Here is an 18,157-nt window from a genome sequence, read left to right as displayed (position 1 = left end):
GATGAAAACTCATACTGTGTGACCACTCACATGCTACAGTCCTCTCACAGGATGGTACAATTTCAGAATGTATAAAGCAGACTACTTGTTTGAGAGCAAGCTTCTGTCTGAAAATGTCTTTCCCTCACTGAAAAAAGTTGTAAAAGATTCCTGATGTGTAAAACTATCAATATGATTTTCAGTCGGAAGGCCCATTCAAATAATAACAATAATAAAAACCCATAGGAACTCTGAGCACATCATTGCCTCTGCAGTGGAAATACAAACATAATGGGCAAATAATACATAATAGGATGGCATTAAAAAAAGCATCTTGATGTCAAGTTCTTTCTGTCCCCATGGACATGTGTAGTAATAATTCATGTCTCAGTGCTTCATGTTTCCTGACCATTAGCAACTGTGATGATATGCAGTGGGGAAGCAAAATGCAAAACATAATGGGCCTTTCACACAGCGCAATAGTAATACAGTGCTATAATCCACTCTAACTGCTATGGCTGTGTTCTGTGGAATCCTATGGTTTGTAGTTTGATGGGGCACTAGAGCTCTCTGGATGAGAATTCCAAATACTCTTCCCTCAATTGAAAATCCCATGATTCTGGAAGGGGTTGCCATGAAAGTTAATGTAGAATCATAGATTACAATTTATATATATAATTTTTAGTTATTGATTCTTTTAAAAAAATGTAAGCCACCTTGAGTCCCAATTTTGGGAGAAAGGTATTATTATTATTACAACAACAACAACATAGTGTGAAAAGGTTCCCTGGCATCATTTGGTTGCGATAATGGTAGGCCGACAGCACCATAGTGTTTTTGGCAGTAATCTTGTGTATGCTACAATGTGCATTTTTTGCATGCAGTTTGCTCTTTCAATCCTTACAAACTTAATCATATAACTGCAACCACAATGCAGTATTTCAAACTAAAAACAAATACTTGCTATTTTATTCTCACACACTCAAGCCCTCATTGTAGTTTCTTCCCTTTACATGGTTAAAATGGGGGGAAAGCAGATCCAAGGACTAAAAATGAAAGCAGGCAGACCACATTTTCCTGAAGAGAAAAATGTATAATTATCCATTGTATAGCACTGCTGTGCCATCTGAAAAGTAGAAGAGCAAACTATGGTTTGAGTGGAGCTAGACACACTGATTTGGAGTTAATTATCACAGGCTGTGTTCAACCAAGTGTCAAACACAAGAGAATTCTCACACCTGTGTTTAGCATTTGAGGTGATCAGATGTCAGTATTATTTTTTTAAAAGAAAGAAACTAACTCCTAGGGATTTGCTAAGCCTGATGGCATCCATCCCTGGTGCGTGTTTGTTCTCACTGCTGAATCAGTAGGTTGCTTCAGTACATCTGCTTTGTTTGCCTCGACTCAGCTTGAAAATCTATACTGTTGCCACTTGAACTTTAATACATTTGTATATAAGGAGATTGTTGAAAAGGAGGGAAAGAACGGCACAAGTAGATCATTCCTCCAATGAATCTAGGAGATATTTTCTTGAGTTACATAAATGATTTGTACAGCACTATAGATATTTTACTTGGGACATGGCCTGCAGTGTATTTAGCTTTGGACCTTATCACACACGCAATTTTAAACGTTTTGGGGACTGAAGGAGGACGCTCGTGTGCACGCGCATCCGGCAGAAAACAGAGTTTATCGCACACGAAGACGTCCTCCAACAGTCCCTATTCTGTCCCCCGGCGCCCGTCAGGACTGGATGGGAACAGGTGTGTGCCGGGGGACGGAACAGGGACTGTTGGAGGACATCTTCGTGTGCGATAAACTCCATTTTCTGCTGGACACGCGCACACACGAGCGTCCTCCTTCCGTCCCCAAAATGTTTAAAACTGCGTGTGCGATAAGGTTCTTTATCATATTCCAGTTCGGTTTCCATGAAAGTCATTTGTTCAAACATGGATTGTTTCCCCTTTAAATGTTATTCTTTACCTTGTTTCCCTGGTACAAGTCATTGGTGATGAAAGCTCCTGATGACAGATCAGGTGAATGCGACTGTCAGGAGCGCCTGTTATCAGCTTTGGCTGATACGCCAGCTGCGCCCTTTTCTGGAAGTAAGGGATCTCGAGACTGTTGTGCACGCGCTGGTAACCTCACGCCTTGACTTCTGTAATGCATTCTACATGGGGCTGCCCTTGTGCCTGGTTCGGAAACTACAGCTGGTTCAAAACATGGCAGCCAGGCTTGTGTCAGGAACATCTAGAAGGGACCATATCACTCCAGTTTTGAGGTCCCTCCACTGGCTGCCTATTGGTTTCCGGACTCAGTACAAGGTGTTGGTTATTACCTTTAAAGCCCAAAATGGCTTGGGTCCAAGCTATCTCAGAGACCGCCTCTTCCCATACAATCCTCCCTGCGCCCTCCGGTCCTCTGGGAGGAACTTGTTGCAGCCTCAAAAATCGTGGCTTGCAGCAACCTCCCGGAGGGCTTTTTCTGCTGTCGCCCCCAGGCTCTGGAACGACCTGCTGGACGAGATCTGTCAATTAACATCTTTGGACAGCTTCAAAAAGGCTGTCAAGATGGATCTCTTCAGGCAGGCCTTCCCAGACTGAAATATTCCGGTCTCAGGATCTCCCCCCTCCTCAGTAATGTCTCCAAAGCCCCCTTTTCTTTTCTTTAGAACTGAAGTTGCAGTGGTTTGTTGGTTGGTATTATTTTGTTTAATTTATTGTTATTTTAACTAGTTATTGTGGTTTTAAATTAGATATGTTGTTTAATAATTTTTTAAGGGGGGAGGGAAATATATTGTTTTTATGCTGTATGTTATTTTAATGTTGTAAACCGCCCGGATTGGTTCAGCAAAGGCGGTATATAAATAAAAATTTATTATTATATTATTATAAAGTAACACACCAATTTTCTTATAAACCTCATTTTACTAACTGCCTCTTGGGATGGGACTTGAAAACTCTGCTTCAGAATGGTTCTGGTCCTTCTCATTCCAAATTGCCTGTAGAAGTTCTCAGTAAGTATCTGGAGTTGATAATGTGTTTGATTAAAAAAACACATTGGTGTTCTTAGTCAGTTTAATTACATACCAGAGAGCAGGTATTTAATTATAGAGCATTAACTGGTTCTAAAGCATTTATATGACTCCTCTAATATTACAATATCTTCACTGGCTTCTGATGCATTTCAAAGCACAATTTAAAATGTTGGTTAAAACCTGTAAATGACTTGGTCCCTGGTTACTTGAAATGTGAATACATGCAGTGTAGAACTATACTGAATATACTTGCTTTGCCACTACTCTTGGCAGGTTGTATAAACTAATTTTGTATAATCCAGTTGCCAGGGATCCTTTTTGGGTTTTCTGGTTGCTGGAGTCAGTGGATTTTGAAACAAAAAAGACTTTTGATTAGGCAGGATGCTCTTCCTCTTAAATGCAATAACACTACAGGGGAAAATTATAGGGAATACCTTGGTATAAGTCCAGTTGATTTCAGTGGAGTTTCCTACTTAGTAGAAATGTATGGTACTGTACTGTTAAGGCACTTTGGTAAAATAGCTTGCTAGCAAAGCCTTTGTCCAAATCTGCATAGGTTTAAGACCATAACACAAGCCTTCTCCAGTTAGCAAAGCCTCTGACAAAGGTGTTCCTTTCTACCAAGTCTTTTTAATACCAATCCAGCCTCCTTTTGAGATCAAAGTGAAAGAGTGTTGGAGAAGCACAGATTTTTGGTGCTGGGTTGCAGCAGCATATCTGCAGTAAACAATGTAATCAAGCTTGAGCTGGAAAAGAATGGGATTCAGTTCTAGCTGGTCCTACTGTAATTGTATGTGCTGGCCTACAATAGACAAGTTAAGTAGCAGCTGCCTCCAGAATTCCTTACTAAATATATGTGAAGTATGAGAAAATTGGGAAACAGATAAGCTTGCCTTCCCACCATGTTAAAAAAGAAAAAAAGCATAGATCTGTAAGTTTGGCCACCAAAATGAAAATCATAAGAAAAATAGAGGCTGATGAAAGAAAAGAAAAAATGACTGGATGCTTTTGGTAGAAACTTTCAAGTCTCTAGAAGGCTCAAAACATTTTGGTTTATTTATGCACATCTGTTTTATTTTACATAATGTTATTTTTGGATAAAAGGTTTACTGAAACATATTCAGCTGCTTTTCTTCTTTCCATGCTATTTGTGCCACCGATGCCAAACTTTACTCTTAAAGTTGTAGTGCTCAAGAACATATCCACTTTGTTAGCTGAGATATACTTGTAATGATTTATCCATGGGGTGGGAGGAGATATTATTATATGATGACTCACTCTTACAGCAAAATTATTTCTAGGGAAAGCTATGATGAATTTTATATAGCTAGGTCTCTTATACTTTAACCCTAGTATAGTTCCAGTATCCTCTATCTGGGACTAATTCTTTGGCACACAAAATTCAATAACATTGATTTGAAAGAAGGTGAATTCACAGGGGGAAAAATGTCTATTACTTGCAGGCAAAGGAGATCAGAACAGAACTTCTATCTCCCATAGATCTTTTAACATAAATTCACTTTGGAACATTATGCAGGGAAGTTCTATGTTAAAGCCAAAGGTGCAAGATTTCATTATCAAGACATTCTATAGCCCATTCTGTCAAATTTAATAGAGTTGAAAAGTCACCCTAATGGAAATTTTTCTTAATTTAGGAAGTCAATCCCACTTAGAGATGGGTTACTGATGCTGCCATGTTCCTTGAACTTTAGCTTAGATTTGTTTCTAGCCATGCTCACTTCTTACAAAGCTGTTCCGTAGATCTGCATGATCATGCATTTATGTATGGACACTTTATAGAAAATATTGTATCAAAGGTTGATCAATTATGTTAGGGAATGTTTTTTGAAGTTGTCCTTCCGTCACCGAATAATGAAGTGCTTTACATACTATAGCAATGCCTTTGTTTGTATAGATCACAAAAAGCTATGGACCTATCTTTTTTAAAAATGGTTGTGACACAACATTGATTGTCCTGCTATGTAACCTGTACTCAGGGCAAGAGGCTACTCTTAGCACTGAATAGGGAGAAATGGAATGGTTCCCAGTAGGCAAGAGGGTCAGGCAAGTCTGCATTTGATCAAATATCATATGCAAAACAGGATTAGATTCAGAGGAAGGAGGCATAAAATTGGAGGAAGGGACATCAGTAATTTAAGATATGCAGATGATACCATATTACTAGCAGAAAATAGCAAAGATTTGGAGTTGGTATTGAAAAAAAGTCAAAGCAGAAAGTACAAAGGCAGTTTTACAGGTGGACAATTAGAAAACAAATATAATAACCATCGACGAGCTACATAATTCTACAGTAGATGATGGAGACATTGGAAAAGTTCAAGATTCTTCATACCTTAGCCCAGTCAGTAATTGGAACTGTAGTCAAGAAATCAGAAGGAGATAGGACTTTGAAGGGCAGCAATAACGAAACTAGACAAGATCTTGAAGTGTAAAAATATATCACTAAATACTAAAGTTAGCATGGTCCATGAAATCATATTTCCCAATACTATACATTGGTGAGAAAGCTGGACAGTGAAGAAAGCTAATATGAGGAAAATCAACTAATTTGGGATGTGGTGCTGGAGAAAAGATCACCAGATACTATGGACCTCTAGAAAGAAAAATAAATGGATCCTAAAGCAAATTGGGCCTTCACTCTCCTTAGAAGCCAAAATGTCTAAACAGACACCGATGTACTTTGGCCACATCATGGAAGTCAGGACTTACTAGAAAAAGCCATTTTTTAAAGTAGGAAAGTAGGAGAAGTAGAAAGTAGGAAAAGAGTTAGACTGCATTCCAGATGGCTAGATTCAGTCAAGAAAGCTATGGCCCTGAATCTGCAAGACCTGAGCAGGGCTGTTGATTATAGGATGACTTGGGCATGTCTCATTCATGGAGTCATCATAGGTTGAAGTCAGCTTGAATGCAGTTAACAACAACCAATTTTCCTTTCTTCCTTCTTTCACTCTTTATCTTGCCTTCCTAGAGGCATGAGGCCCAATGTGGCTTGTGGCACGTTTTTAAAAGTACAGCTAAAATCTTATCATACAACATTTAAAAAAGCAATTAATGAACAATTCCATTAAAAGAGCAATGCCAAAACAATTTGAAACATTAAAATAATAGAAAAGATAAAGGCACATGAAAACACCCATCTGCCACCTGAGTTAAGAGCCAATAGCCTACTTAAATAAAAAGGCATTTGGCTGTTTGCAGAAAGAGAGCCAAGAAACCTCCTGTGGAAGGGAATTCTCTAGCCTGGGAGGAGCCAATGAGAAGGTTCTTACATCTTCACCAAGGCTGGTGGTGATAGAAGTGAGAGAAAGCACTTTACTGAAGACCTTAAAACTTGTGCAGGCTCATATAGAGAGATACTGTCATTTAATGCAGCTATCTGAATTAAAGCTGTAGATATGCTATTTTTCTATCTCAAATAATTGTGGAATATTATGGCCATGGATTAAAGGAATTTTAAAAATGCCCCAGAAATATGGATATAAATCCTCACTTATTCTCACCAGCAACAACAAAAATATCTGTGTTTTTTCCTTTACCTGGTGAGGCAGCCACAAATTTGTTTGTGCATTATTGTCATTTGCAAAGCCATATTATTCAAACTACAACTGCTGCCACTGCTGCTTTTCTACATGGACTTTTGAAATGCAATGTAGAAGCACTGAATACATTGTTTGGCTCTTCTTTAAAGCAAGAAGCTTAGTTTTCTGTGTTTACTTCTGTGCTGTGCTTAAAGGGAAGGAATTTAATTTTGCAGAGAGGGTGCTTGTACAAATTATGGAAACAAATATGTATGCTTATACACATTGCAATAGCTGTTGGTTTAGTTTAAATAGAATTCAAATTGGTTTGTGGAGACTTAATGCTATCCCTTATTCATCTCGCTCTTATTCAAGAAATGAAAAATCTTGCAGGGATTGTTAATTTCTTAACGGGGTGCCATACTCTGTCCCATTGAGTGTAAAAGATCTGGTGAATATTGTATACTTTGCCACCCTGAAGAAATGTCCTTTGTTCCTATGTCCAACTCAAGTGTGTGTAGTGGACAATCCCAGACATCACTACATTCATCCTGGAAAGGGTAGGACCTAAAGAAAATGTTCATGCACAGGGTGTGTTTATATGTTTGCTGAAGTTAGGTAAAGTGGCAGCACCATTTAAAATTTAACTGGACTTTAAAGCTTTGGAGCTTCAGTGGTAGTAAGCTCAGGAGGTTTCTCTCAGTGTATAAAAGTCAGTTGGAGCCAGGAATACACTAACTACAGCCCACTGCAGGCTCACCCAAGTGATGTGGCACAAGTTTAGGATGGAATGCATCAATTTCCTAAATGAGGTTGAATTTTAAGTTTCCTACCCTTTCACAAATTTGCATGTTGGCACAACATAAAACTTCACGTGAATCTAAGAGCTCAAACAGACAGGCCAAAATAAAGCTGTTTTGGATCAATTTGGAGGTATGCTGTTTAAATGACACACACATCTTAAGAGGCCAGAAGCTGTGCCAAAGCTGCACTCCAGTCCTTAGGACTGAAGTGTGGCTTTGGCATGGCTTTCAACCTCTTAGGACACATGCATCATTTAAACAGCATACCTCCAAAGTGACCCAAAGCAGCTTTATTTTGCCCTGTCTGTTCAGGCCCTAAGAAACTTGTGCAGGAGTTTGAGAAGCTGAACCTTGGCTGTAAATCTCTAAACTTGCAGACTTTTCACCACATACAGAAAACTCTTGAGCTTTCTGAGGGCAAAAACCCTAACTTTTGTACATAAATCTTTGCTTCATATTTGAGAAAAGTGCAAGCAATGTGGTGAAGATTTGACATCATGGTGGCAGCCTTTTCTGCTCTGAATGTTACACAGAAGCAAAAGGAACTTGGGTTGACTGAAGTGACAGCCTTTGTTAGTTTAAATGTTTCACAACTCAAATATTATATGGCAGGAAAAGAAACGTGAGTTGACTGAAGTTGCAGTCTTTGACAGTTTGAATGTTGCATCATTTCCTTTCCATTGCAAAAGCTGTGCTATTTTCACTTCCTGTACTGAAAGATGCCTAATTTTAGGCAAATGTAGATTTCTGGGCAAGATGCCCAACTACAGAAGGAAAAAAATCTGCACAGTTTATAAAAATCTGTATCATTGTTCTTGACCTCTGCTTGGAATCGGGGGGGGGGGGGAGGAGGGAGAGATTTGCCATCCCTACATAATATCCCTTCACATAGGTAATTTATGCCACAGATGCTTTATGTAAAAACAACAACCCCTCCCTATATCAAAAGTCTCAGGTTTGCTTTCAAATAGCATTATTTGTTAAACAGTTGAAAACAGTAAATTAAGTAAATAAGCTACAAATATATTAGACAATACTAATAAGTTAAAAAGAAAGAAAGAAAGCAGATTTTAAAGTTTATGTACAACTGTATTTGAGATGAATTATAAAGACATGACCCTGACTACAAAACTCTCCTTTCTTAGCCTCTTTTGTTTGTGGGAACCATCTTTTCTTCAAACATATAACTCAGTGGTAAGACAGAGGATAGAAACGGTATATTGTCTGCAGCCATTATTAATCATGACAAACTCTATGCTTGTGAAGAGTTCAGAATCCTCTGATGGTGCAGAATGCAGCATTCCTGGATCATTAGTCTATAGTCCTGGCATTGCATGGGCCTTCTGTCACTTTTTGTATATCAGAGAATGGGCTGGTGTTGCTTAATAATGGCTGCATACATTATACTTTTTCTGAGCTCTGTCTTACTACTGACTTAAAAGAAAGGGTGGTTTCTTAGTATGTCAAACATAATGAATTATCAGTTCTTTCATCATATCTGTTTTGTTTCCCCTACAAACCATTGTTTAGGTTTTCATCAAGAACTCAGGAATAATTTCCAATTTTATTTCTTTGCCAGTTTGTGCAATTCACACCTGCTGGATATGAATGTGGAACTCAGAATTCAATGCAAGTCATCATGAGAAACCAATACATGATCCATCAAAAGAAGAAAATGCATCCAACATGTACATATCTCAAAAATGTGTAAGAAAAGAATTTCCAAAATGCACTACAGTCAGTGCACATATATTTGTATTTGGTCCTTCTTTACCAGAGTCCTCATCTCAGAAACTCACTAGCTTGTTTTTGGGTAGCAGTGATCTCACAATCTAATCACTGAAGAATTATCATCCTGAGCTCTTTAGAGTGAGAATAAGATACATGTGGCAAAAAGGTAAACACAACAAAGATTTCATTAATGTTATATGTTTAGAGGTCAAACATACACATAGTAAAGAATTTTCAGGTGTTGTCCTATTACTAGTCATTAGCGATTTCCAAATAATATGGGTTGCTACATTTGTAGTCAAGAGAAAATTCAGAGGAGAGAATTCAGCATCTCTTATTTTGCATCTTTGTTCTTATTTTAGATTCTACTGTTCCTCTTTCCTACCCTGGAGCCATTGAAAAATAATTACATGAATTAAAGGTCAATTTCCCCCATTTCTTCTCAGCTATGAGCTAATGCAATCTTTCAAAAATAGCCACTTCTGTAGGAAGGTATTGTGGCATAAATGATCTACTAGGCTACTTTCTGGAATACCTAGCTTCGTATCCCACTTCTGCTATGAATTTAGCATCTTAATTTCCCTAATTGTACAACTGGACTATATGGGTAGGTCTATAAAGTATGAGACGGGTTTGTTGCAAGGGCATACACAATACAAACTACAAAGTATTTTACACATAAAAGAAATCATATGTCCATAATATTAGATGGCATTAATTTATTAATAGAAACACTATGTCGTAGATATTTTCAGCCACAGCTTGTAATAAAAAACAAGAACCTATTTTAGCTTTCTCACTGTTTGTTGAGTGCATATACAAAAATGCTGATATGAGATACTTTTGCCTCTGTTGTTCAGGGAAAGAAAAAGGACACCTCTGTATAACAACCCTTGTGCTCATTTTGAACTATTGACAAGCACCTTTAAATAGTAAAGTGAAAGAAATAAAATATGATGATGTGTACACATTAGAATTAACTGGGCCAAGCAAATTGTCTCCAAAGTGATATTTCAATTGGACAAAAACATTTTTGTTGTTGTTGTTGTTACTGTCTAAATTAATCAATTAATTTTGTCCTGCCTTTCTCCCAGTATGAGATCAAAGATTGTAAATGGGTGCTTCTCTGGATCTGCCAGTTATAAAATGATTTGCTGTGCTGAGTTAGGCTGATTAAAAAAATACACCTAAGAGTAAGTAGTGTGCGGTAACATTCTCTGGATCACTGTTTTAAAACAGGTGCATAATCACATTGTGCAATTATAACAGCTTGATACAACTTTAACTGCCATGGCTCCCTCTCATGGAACCTTGGGATCTACAATTAGCTAAGATCTTCACAATTTTCCTATCCTCTTCCCCAAACTTTAGAATTAGGTCTCCACAGCAGAGAGTTCTAACAAATGCTAGGATTCCACTAATCATTGAATCGTAGAGTTGGAAGGAATCCCCCAAGGGCCATCCAGTCCAACCCCCTGCCATGCAGGAACACAGAATCAAAGCACCTCTGACAGATGACCATCCAGCCTCTGTTTAAAACCTTAAAAGAAGGAGACCCCACCACACTTTGGGGGATCATGTTCCACTGTTGAACAACTCTTACTGTTTGGGAATTCTTCCTTATGTTTAGGAGGAAACTCTTTTCCTGTAGTTTGGATACATTGTTCTGTATCCTGGTCTCTAGTGGCATCAAAATACTACAATTGTGCAGCAAGAACACCCCAAAGGAGTGGAAAATGTGGCTGTGAAGGTTTTACCAACCCACAGCTCTATCCTCTTTACCAATTGGTTAGTGCTCTTGGGAACTTCAGTCTAACAACATGTGGAAGGCCACACATTTCCTAGCCCTGACATAAATACAATTTCCATAAGGTCTCCAGGAATGTGTTTGTATGCTTTTATATGTGCTCAAAACTAATCTGCCAAACAAAATTAACTAGGTTAATCTGGTATGTATACACCTAGTTTTCCTTCTTTTTTCTCAGTCATTCTTTTGCTCATGCCCCTTACAATAAACCCAATAACATCTATAAGTAATTCTCATAAAAGCATCTGGTCGTAAAGAAAAAGTGAAAGTATATGTTTTGTTAGCATTCACTCACAACCTAGTGTCTAGCTGTGAAAAATTCAGTGTGAAGGAAAAGTGAGCATTACAAGGAGAAATTTCACTGTATATAGGCACTGTCGTTTTATTTAAAATATTAAAATTGTTAAACCTGCTATCCAATACATATTTATCTATGTAAAAGACTCACTGAACTTAGCTATGTTTACTTTCAGAAGATATAAAGAGAGAGCGGCACCACTAGTGAAATTATTATATAGTACTTCATGACAGCAGAATTACACTGTGGTAAATGATAACTTTGTTTTTTACTTCAATAATGACCCTAGAATGTTTCTGATATTCTATGGTTTCTATTATATGTTAATGACATTTCCACCTGTTTGTATGACCTAAATAGTAATAATATTACAATTAATACAAATATGTTTTTAAAAAGCCTTTCATTATCTGCAAGTAGATATTAATGAGCTTTCAAATCAACTTAGCACAATTTCCCTGCAAACAAAAGATATATACCATTAAAATAGAGGTTAATGTGGATCAAAACAGATTTCCAAATTCTAGTTGAATAGAATTATTAAAGACATTTGAGTAAATAATATTATTAGCATTAATAAGAACTGAGAGAAAACATTGTTTTCTGCTAATTAAAAAATCAATTATATTAGGGATTTTTGTTAACATACCTTGGGGTGTATAACAGAAGAACACAAATATTTGTAGACTGCAATATTTTTGTCTTCTTATAAATGTTCTCAGAGAATTGCAAATAAGATTCTGAAAGTGGTGGTGAGCATAAGAGGGTAACAGAATAGAAGGGGAGAGATAGAGACTGAAGGAGTCTTACACAATGTGTTGTAGATAGGACACAAAATAAAGGTCATGTACAATGAGTCCTTGGTTTCTGCTGGGGTTTGGTTGTAGGATAAAGAATCTGTGGATTCCCAAGTCCCATTAAATACAATGACATAATAAAATGGTGTCCCTCATGGGTTTGCTTTTGAGAATTAATACCTTTTTTAATATTTCAAACTGTGGATGCTTGAATCCTTGGATAAAAAAAATTGACCCCACTTTGAAATGATCAGGCAAGATTGGACCATCATGATTCCCACTCAGGAATGGGTCAGGAATTACCAGTAAAGAGTATACCAAATGATCAAGCTTCTCCCCCCCCCCAAAAAAAAAAAAACCCAATTGAGACACCTATTGTAGTTGAGCCTTTCCAGGAATAATAAAAGCTGCCTGCAGTCTATCCTATGCACCCTGACATGGGAGTAAGCTACACTAAGTGAGTGGAGAACACCTTGGACTACACATTCTACTTGAAAGAGGCTTATTATTTATTATTATTAAGCTTTATTTATATAGCACTGTAAATTTACACAGTGCTGTACATACAATCTTTTTCATTAGACTGTTCCTTGTCCTCAGGCTTACAATATAAAAAGACATGACACAAAAGGAGAAGGGAATGGTGGTGGGGAAAGGGATCAGGTCCAGCAGTTCTTCTCTCCCTCTGAGGCCTGGACCAAGGCAGATGGACAGGATGGAGGGTTTGGCTTCTTAATCGAGGCCAGTCCCAATGGAGCTGGCCCCACCTTTTCACTCCCTCCCAGGCCAGATGATGACAGTTGGCATGGAGGGAGGACTCTTTATCTTGAGGCTAGCCCTGATGGAATTGGGCCTGCCTTTTCATCTTCATCCATCATATTTAAGGTGATTGAAAGATAATAGATGGGAGAAGTAATTTTTCTTCCTCCATGGTGTCCGACACTATATGCTTTATCACACTTGGGGGCAAACAGGATTTAAACAAGAGTTAAACAAGAGTTAAAAGGAAATGCCTGATGTTTATCACACAACATTTCCTGTTTAACTCTCATTTAACTCTTGTTTAAATCCTGCTTGCCCACTAGTGTGATAAAGCAGTATGATAGCTATGGTGATGTCTCAAATGGAGATTTTAAATCACAGCAGAATGTAGACAGTGATACATTCTCGCCTCCCTCTCACCACCCCTTGAGACATCTATGCTCTTCAGTTGTCTCATTGACCCAAGATAAAGAATGGCCTTACCTCCTGAAGTAGCAGGAAGAGGCAGGTAACCATTTTTGTATGCAAGCATAAAATCTGTAGAAAATAGGCTTACTGTAGCATTGTGACTCAGAAGCATACTTGAGTGAGTTGCATCCACAAAGTATGCCTTCTCCCCTCTTACTTTTGTTTGTAGTCTGCATATGATTCAGAGCTACTTTCTTTTGAGACATTAGAACTTAAGGATGTTGATGGTTCAGATGTGAATAACAGAATCATCAAGCTATAAGTCCTAACCTGCTGCCAGTGGGGAATCATCAGTAAAGAAATCTCCATGAAAGAGATTCAACCATTCAATCAGTTATCCAAACAACACTATTATGCATAATATAAGCAAAAGAAGAGTGTATTTTGGATTAATATGTTATTCATAAGCTCTTATTCTCTATAAAATTTAAAATTTATTTTTAGTTCTGAAGACATAGTGATCAACACAGAAATAGTTTATAATGGGAATAATGCCCAACAGTACTAGTAAGAAAGACCTAAAGGCAGAAAAAGTTTGATGATTATACAGTCTTTATATTAACAAGGAGCCCAAATGAATGGGTGCACTTTCTCTGCCTTTTTGTTGTTGTTGTTGTCCTGTTTACACTTTTTTCCTCTTTTGTTTGTAGTTATGATGCATAAGCCTTCTCCAAGAAAGAAGAGAGAAGTCAATATGTTGCTGCTCATTGCCCAGACGAAGAGGAGGCTCTTCTTCTTCCCAAAACTTTACTTCTATATAAGATGTATTTTTCTATTTTGTTTTTAAGAGCACTTTTAGAATTCTTCAAAAATTTCTTGATTCTTCAACTTTGGGACAAAGCAGACAGGCCAAATGGAGTCATCTGTGGCTGCTCTAGTACAATGGTTACAGGACACCATAGTCCCAAATGGGCCACCTGCAGGAGCGGCTTTTTGGGCCAGCTTAATGCTGCATTAGTTGGTCCCAGAGCAGCTTCCAGCCACTTTGTGAGCATGCATCATTTCAACGCCACACACCCAGGTTCTTGATTTGGCTCGTCCGGTTCGGGCCTTTGAGGCTGATTTAAGTACATAAGAGGAGCCATGCTGGATTAGACAAAATAACCATGTAATCCATCAATCTGTTTATTGGAGCATGAAACACATAGGCCAACAGCAGTGGCTTCTGCTCACTTTGGGGGCATGGGGTTTAGATGATGCACAACCTCAACATGGCCCAAAGCCACCCTGATGCCATGCTCTGGTCTTTTGGATGGGAGCAAAAAGGAGTCAGTTTAAACTGACTCCTGGTGGCACAGCTTGAGACTTGCAGTGGCAGCCCACATTGGGAGTGGGCTATGCAATTTCTGCAGTCCTGGCCCAATCATGGCCAGAGTGGCCAGAGGCCACTTTTTCCCAGCCATATGTTTCACCCCAGAATGACCAACCAGTTTTCCATGGAAATCCACTAGCAGAATATAAACTCAACTGCAACTTCCAGAGGCACACTGTTTCTGATACTGAAGGTGACATTTAGCCATCTTGACTAATAGCCATTGATAACTCCACAAGTCTCTCCCCCCCCCCCACAAAGCCATCTAGTTTGGTAAACATCACTGTATCTCATGGCAGTGAATAATATATTTCCAGTATGTTCTGTATACTTACTTGACCTGTCCTGAATCTCCTAGCATACAGTTTTAGTGGATGGCCTTGAATTGTAAGGATTATCCCTGTAATTGACATTTCTTAAGATAAATAACTCCAAATATTATAGTCTGTCTTCATAGGTGAGTTGGTCCAGTATTTCAGTCAGGTTGGTTACCTTTTTCAGCCTTTTTTCCATTTCTACAAAATCCTATTTAAGTGCAGTGACCAGAAATTTATGCAGTATTCCCGATGTGGTCAAACCATGGATTTGTACAAAGCCAGTATGATATTGGCAATGTTATTTATGACTGTTTTTCTAACTATGCCAAGCACAGAATTTGTTCTTGTTTAAGCACCAGACACATACTGGGTTGATATTTTCATAGAGATATCAACAATGATTCCAGATCCTTTGGTCATTTGCTCCCAGCTCACATCCCATCTGTTTATGTGTGAAGATGGGATGTATTTATTTATTTGCCCTTCAATTTTCACTTGTTTTTAACTGAATTTTTAACCATTTTAAAAACAATTTTCCCAATTTAGAGAAAGCATCTTAGAACTCGTTACAATATTTTATGTGACCATTCCATTCCATACCCCAACTGAAGGTTTTGCATCAGGAGAGTCTCTCAACCCAGGCTTGATATATAAGCATGTTTTCTATTGAGAGTATTGTTTATGCAATCTTGTATCTTCTAACATAACTCTGGATTTTTTTTTTCATTTTTTTTAAAAAAGGAGTGGGGAGGTGAATGTGTCAGGAGATCTTATATGCATTCACTTAATAGGGTGTCTCAGATTTTTATTTTTTTCTGTTTCTTTTATTTTTAAAACATATTATCTGTATTTTTATTTGTTTAATATTGTAATATTTCATTTCCTCATTTCATTGCCATTACTTTTCAGGAGTGTCAAATTGTTTCCAGTTTCAGTTGGTTGTTATTTTGATGCTATGCAATCTGTGTTTTCAGTGTGAAGTCAAAGGCTTTCATGGCCTGCATCCATAGTTTTTTGTGGGTTTTTCGGGCTATGTGGCCATGTTCTATAAGATTTTCTTCCTGACGTTTCGCCAGCATCTGTGTGGCTGGCATCTTCAGAGAATGCTTGCCTGAAAAAAAGTGGGGGTATGTGTGTGTGTGTGTGTGTGTGTGTGTGTGTGTGTGTACACACATTGTGTGAGCCTGGGAATTCAGGAGTGATTTGCATGTGTATTGTTCTGTGTTGATGGCTGGCCTCAGCCTGGGAGGCTAATGCATATGAGGATTAATCTCACCTCATTGGTGATCATTATCTGTTGGGAAAGGCCCTGACTCTGAGTGGTTTCCCATTTGCATTTGCCGAGTCCTTATTTTGCTATTCCTCAGGACTGGTAGCCAAATTTTGTTCACTTTAAGGGTTTATTCTTTCTGGTTGAAATTATCCAGATGTCCATGGATTTCAATGGCTTCCCTGTGCATCCTGACATGGTAGTGGTTAGCATGGTCCAGAACTTTAATGTTTTCTAAGAGTATTTTATGCCCAGGATGGTTTGTGGCATGTTCTGCCACTGCTGATTTTTTCTGGCTGGCCCAGTCTGCAGTGTCTCTCGTGTTCCTTGATTCGTGTTTGCACACTGTGTTTGGTGGTCCTTATGTAGACTTTTCCGCAGCTGCATGGTATGCAGTAAACTCCTGTGGTTGTGAGAGAGTCTCTCTGATCCTTGGCTGAGCGAAGCTTTTGCTGGATTTTCTTTGTCGCTTTATAAAAGATTTGCAGGTTATGCTTCCTCACCACTTTGTCTATTCTGTCTGTGACTCCTTTGATGTATAGTAAAAAATACCTTCCCTTTGGGTGGCTGCTTGTCTTCACTTCTCTGGGTTTTCCTGGGCCTGGCAGCCCTTCTGATGTCTGAGCTGGAATAAGCATTAGCCTGTAGAGCCCGGTCCAAGTGTTTCAGTTCATCTTCCAAGAAGTGGGGTTCGCAGATGCGTTTTGCTCGATCTACCAGTGTTTTGATTGTGCTTCTTTTTTGTCCTGAGTGATGGTTGGAGTTCTTGTGCAGGTATCGGTCTGTATGTGTGGGTTTTCTCTATACTGTGTGACCTAAGTGTTGGTTCGGTTTGCGGATGACTAGGACATCCAAGAATGGCAATGTTCCTTTCTTTTCTTTTTCCATAGTGAATTGGATATTGGAGTGGATGTTGTTCAGATGGTTCAGGAACACAGCCAGATCTTCTTCTCCATAGCTCCAAATGGTGAAAGTGTCATCCACATATCGGAACCAAGTTGTGGGCTTTTTTGGTGCTGTTTCCAGGGCTTGCTTTTCAAAGTGTTCCATGTAAAAGTTTGCTATCACAGGGCTCAGAGGGCTTCCCATTGCTACCCCATCTCTCTGTTCATATAATCCATTGTCCCACTTGAAATAGCTTGTGGTGAGGCAAAGTTCGAACAGGGCTGTGATGTCTTCTGGAAAAATCTGTTGGATGAGTATCATGGTGTCCACTATAGGGACTTTGGTGAACAGGGAGACCACATCAAAGCCAATTAATATGTCTCTAGGTTTTAGTTCAAGATTATTGATTTTTCCTATGAAGTGAGCTGAGTCCTTGATGTAGTGGGGGGTCTGTCCTATGTGGGTTTGTAATTGAGTGGCCAGAAACTTGGCCAAGTCATATGTGGGGGATCCAATAGCACTCACTATGGGTTGGAGTGGGATGGAATCCTTGTGGATCTTGGGAAGTCCATAGAGTCTTGGTGGGCGAGCCGCAGATTTGCACAAACTTTGTCTTGTGGTTGGCTGAATCTTATAGAACATGGACACATAGCCCAAAAAACCCATTAAAAACTATGTGTTTTCAATGTTTAGTAAAAACATACCTACAAGTAGTCAAAATTAGTAACCACCTTCCTTAGTTAAATTAATAAGCTGCCCCAGTCTTGACAACTTGTTAGGGCAATTGCTGGACTGCTGATTCTCAGCCACTCAGAGACACAGCTTCTGATCTTCCTTGCTTTCTCTCCATTTCTTTCAAGCCAGTGTCGAGCCCCACACCTTACATACTTTTTCTGTGTCTCTGGCTGGATTAAATCACCAAACTACACATTGCTGAACTCCTTAGGATAGCACTATGGCATTTATAATGGTTATCAAGTATCTTACTAAGGATTCTGTAGTTTGTGCTATGGCAGTTACAGTGAGGGTGAAAACTGCCATGGGGTGAAATCTGCCATAACTGTGTAGTATAAACACACTGTTATCCATCCTACCTGACCCTCCAAAAGCCTTCACAAAATCAGAAAATGGAGGAGAAGGAGAGATCTACCA

At 38.7% G+C, this 18,157-nt stretch overlaps 1 protein-coding gene and 1 long non-coding RNA gene across 8 annotated transcripts in view; both read right to left on the bottom strand.

The window, feature by feature from the left end:
* The window catches only part of LOC121922680, a 365,925-nt gene that overhangs the window by 104,699 nt on the left and 243,069 nt on the right, over positions 1 to 18,157 (bottom strand). The window lies entirely within an intron of this gene.
* Positions 1 to 18,157, bottom strand: part of LOC121922678 (contactin-6-like) — a 193,882-nt gene that overhangs the window by 53,233 nt on the left and 122,492 nt on the right. The gene's annotated exons all lie outside the window — the stretch shown is intronic.

This window comes from Sceloporus undulatus, chromosome 2 (assembly GCF_019175285.1).
Source record: "Sceloporus undulatus isolate JIND9_A2432 ecotype Alabama chromosome 2, SceUnd_v1.1, whole genome shotgun sequence".
In the NCBI taxonomy this organism is placed as follows: domain Eukaryota; kingdom Metazoa; phylum Chordata; class Lepidosauria; order Squamata; family Phrynosomatidae; genus Sceloporus; species Sceloporus undulatus.
Note: the sequence above shows the minus strand (reverse complement) of the source record. Positions and strands in the feature narration are given on the sequence as shown.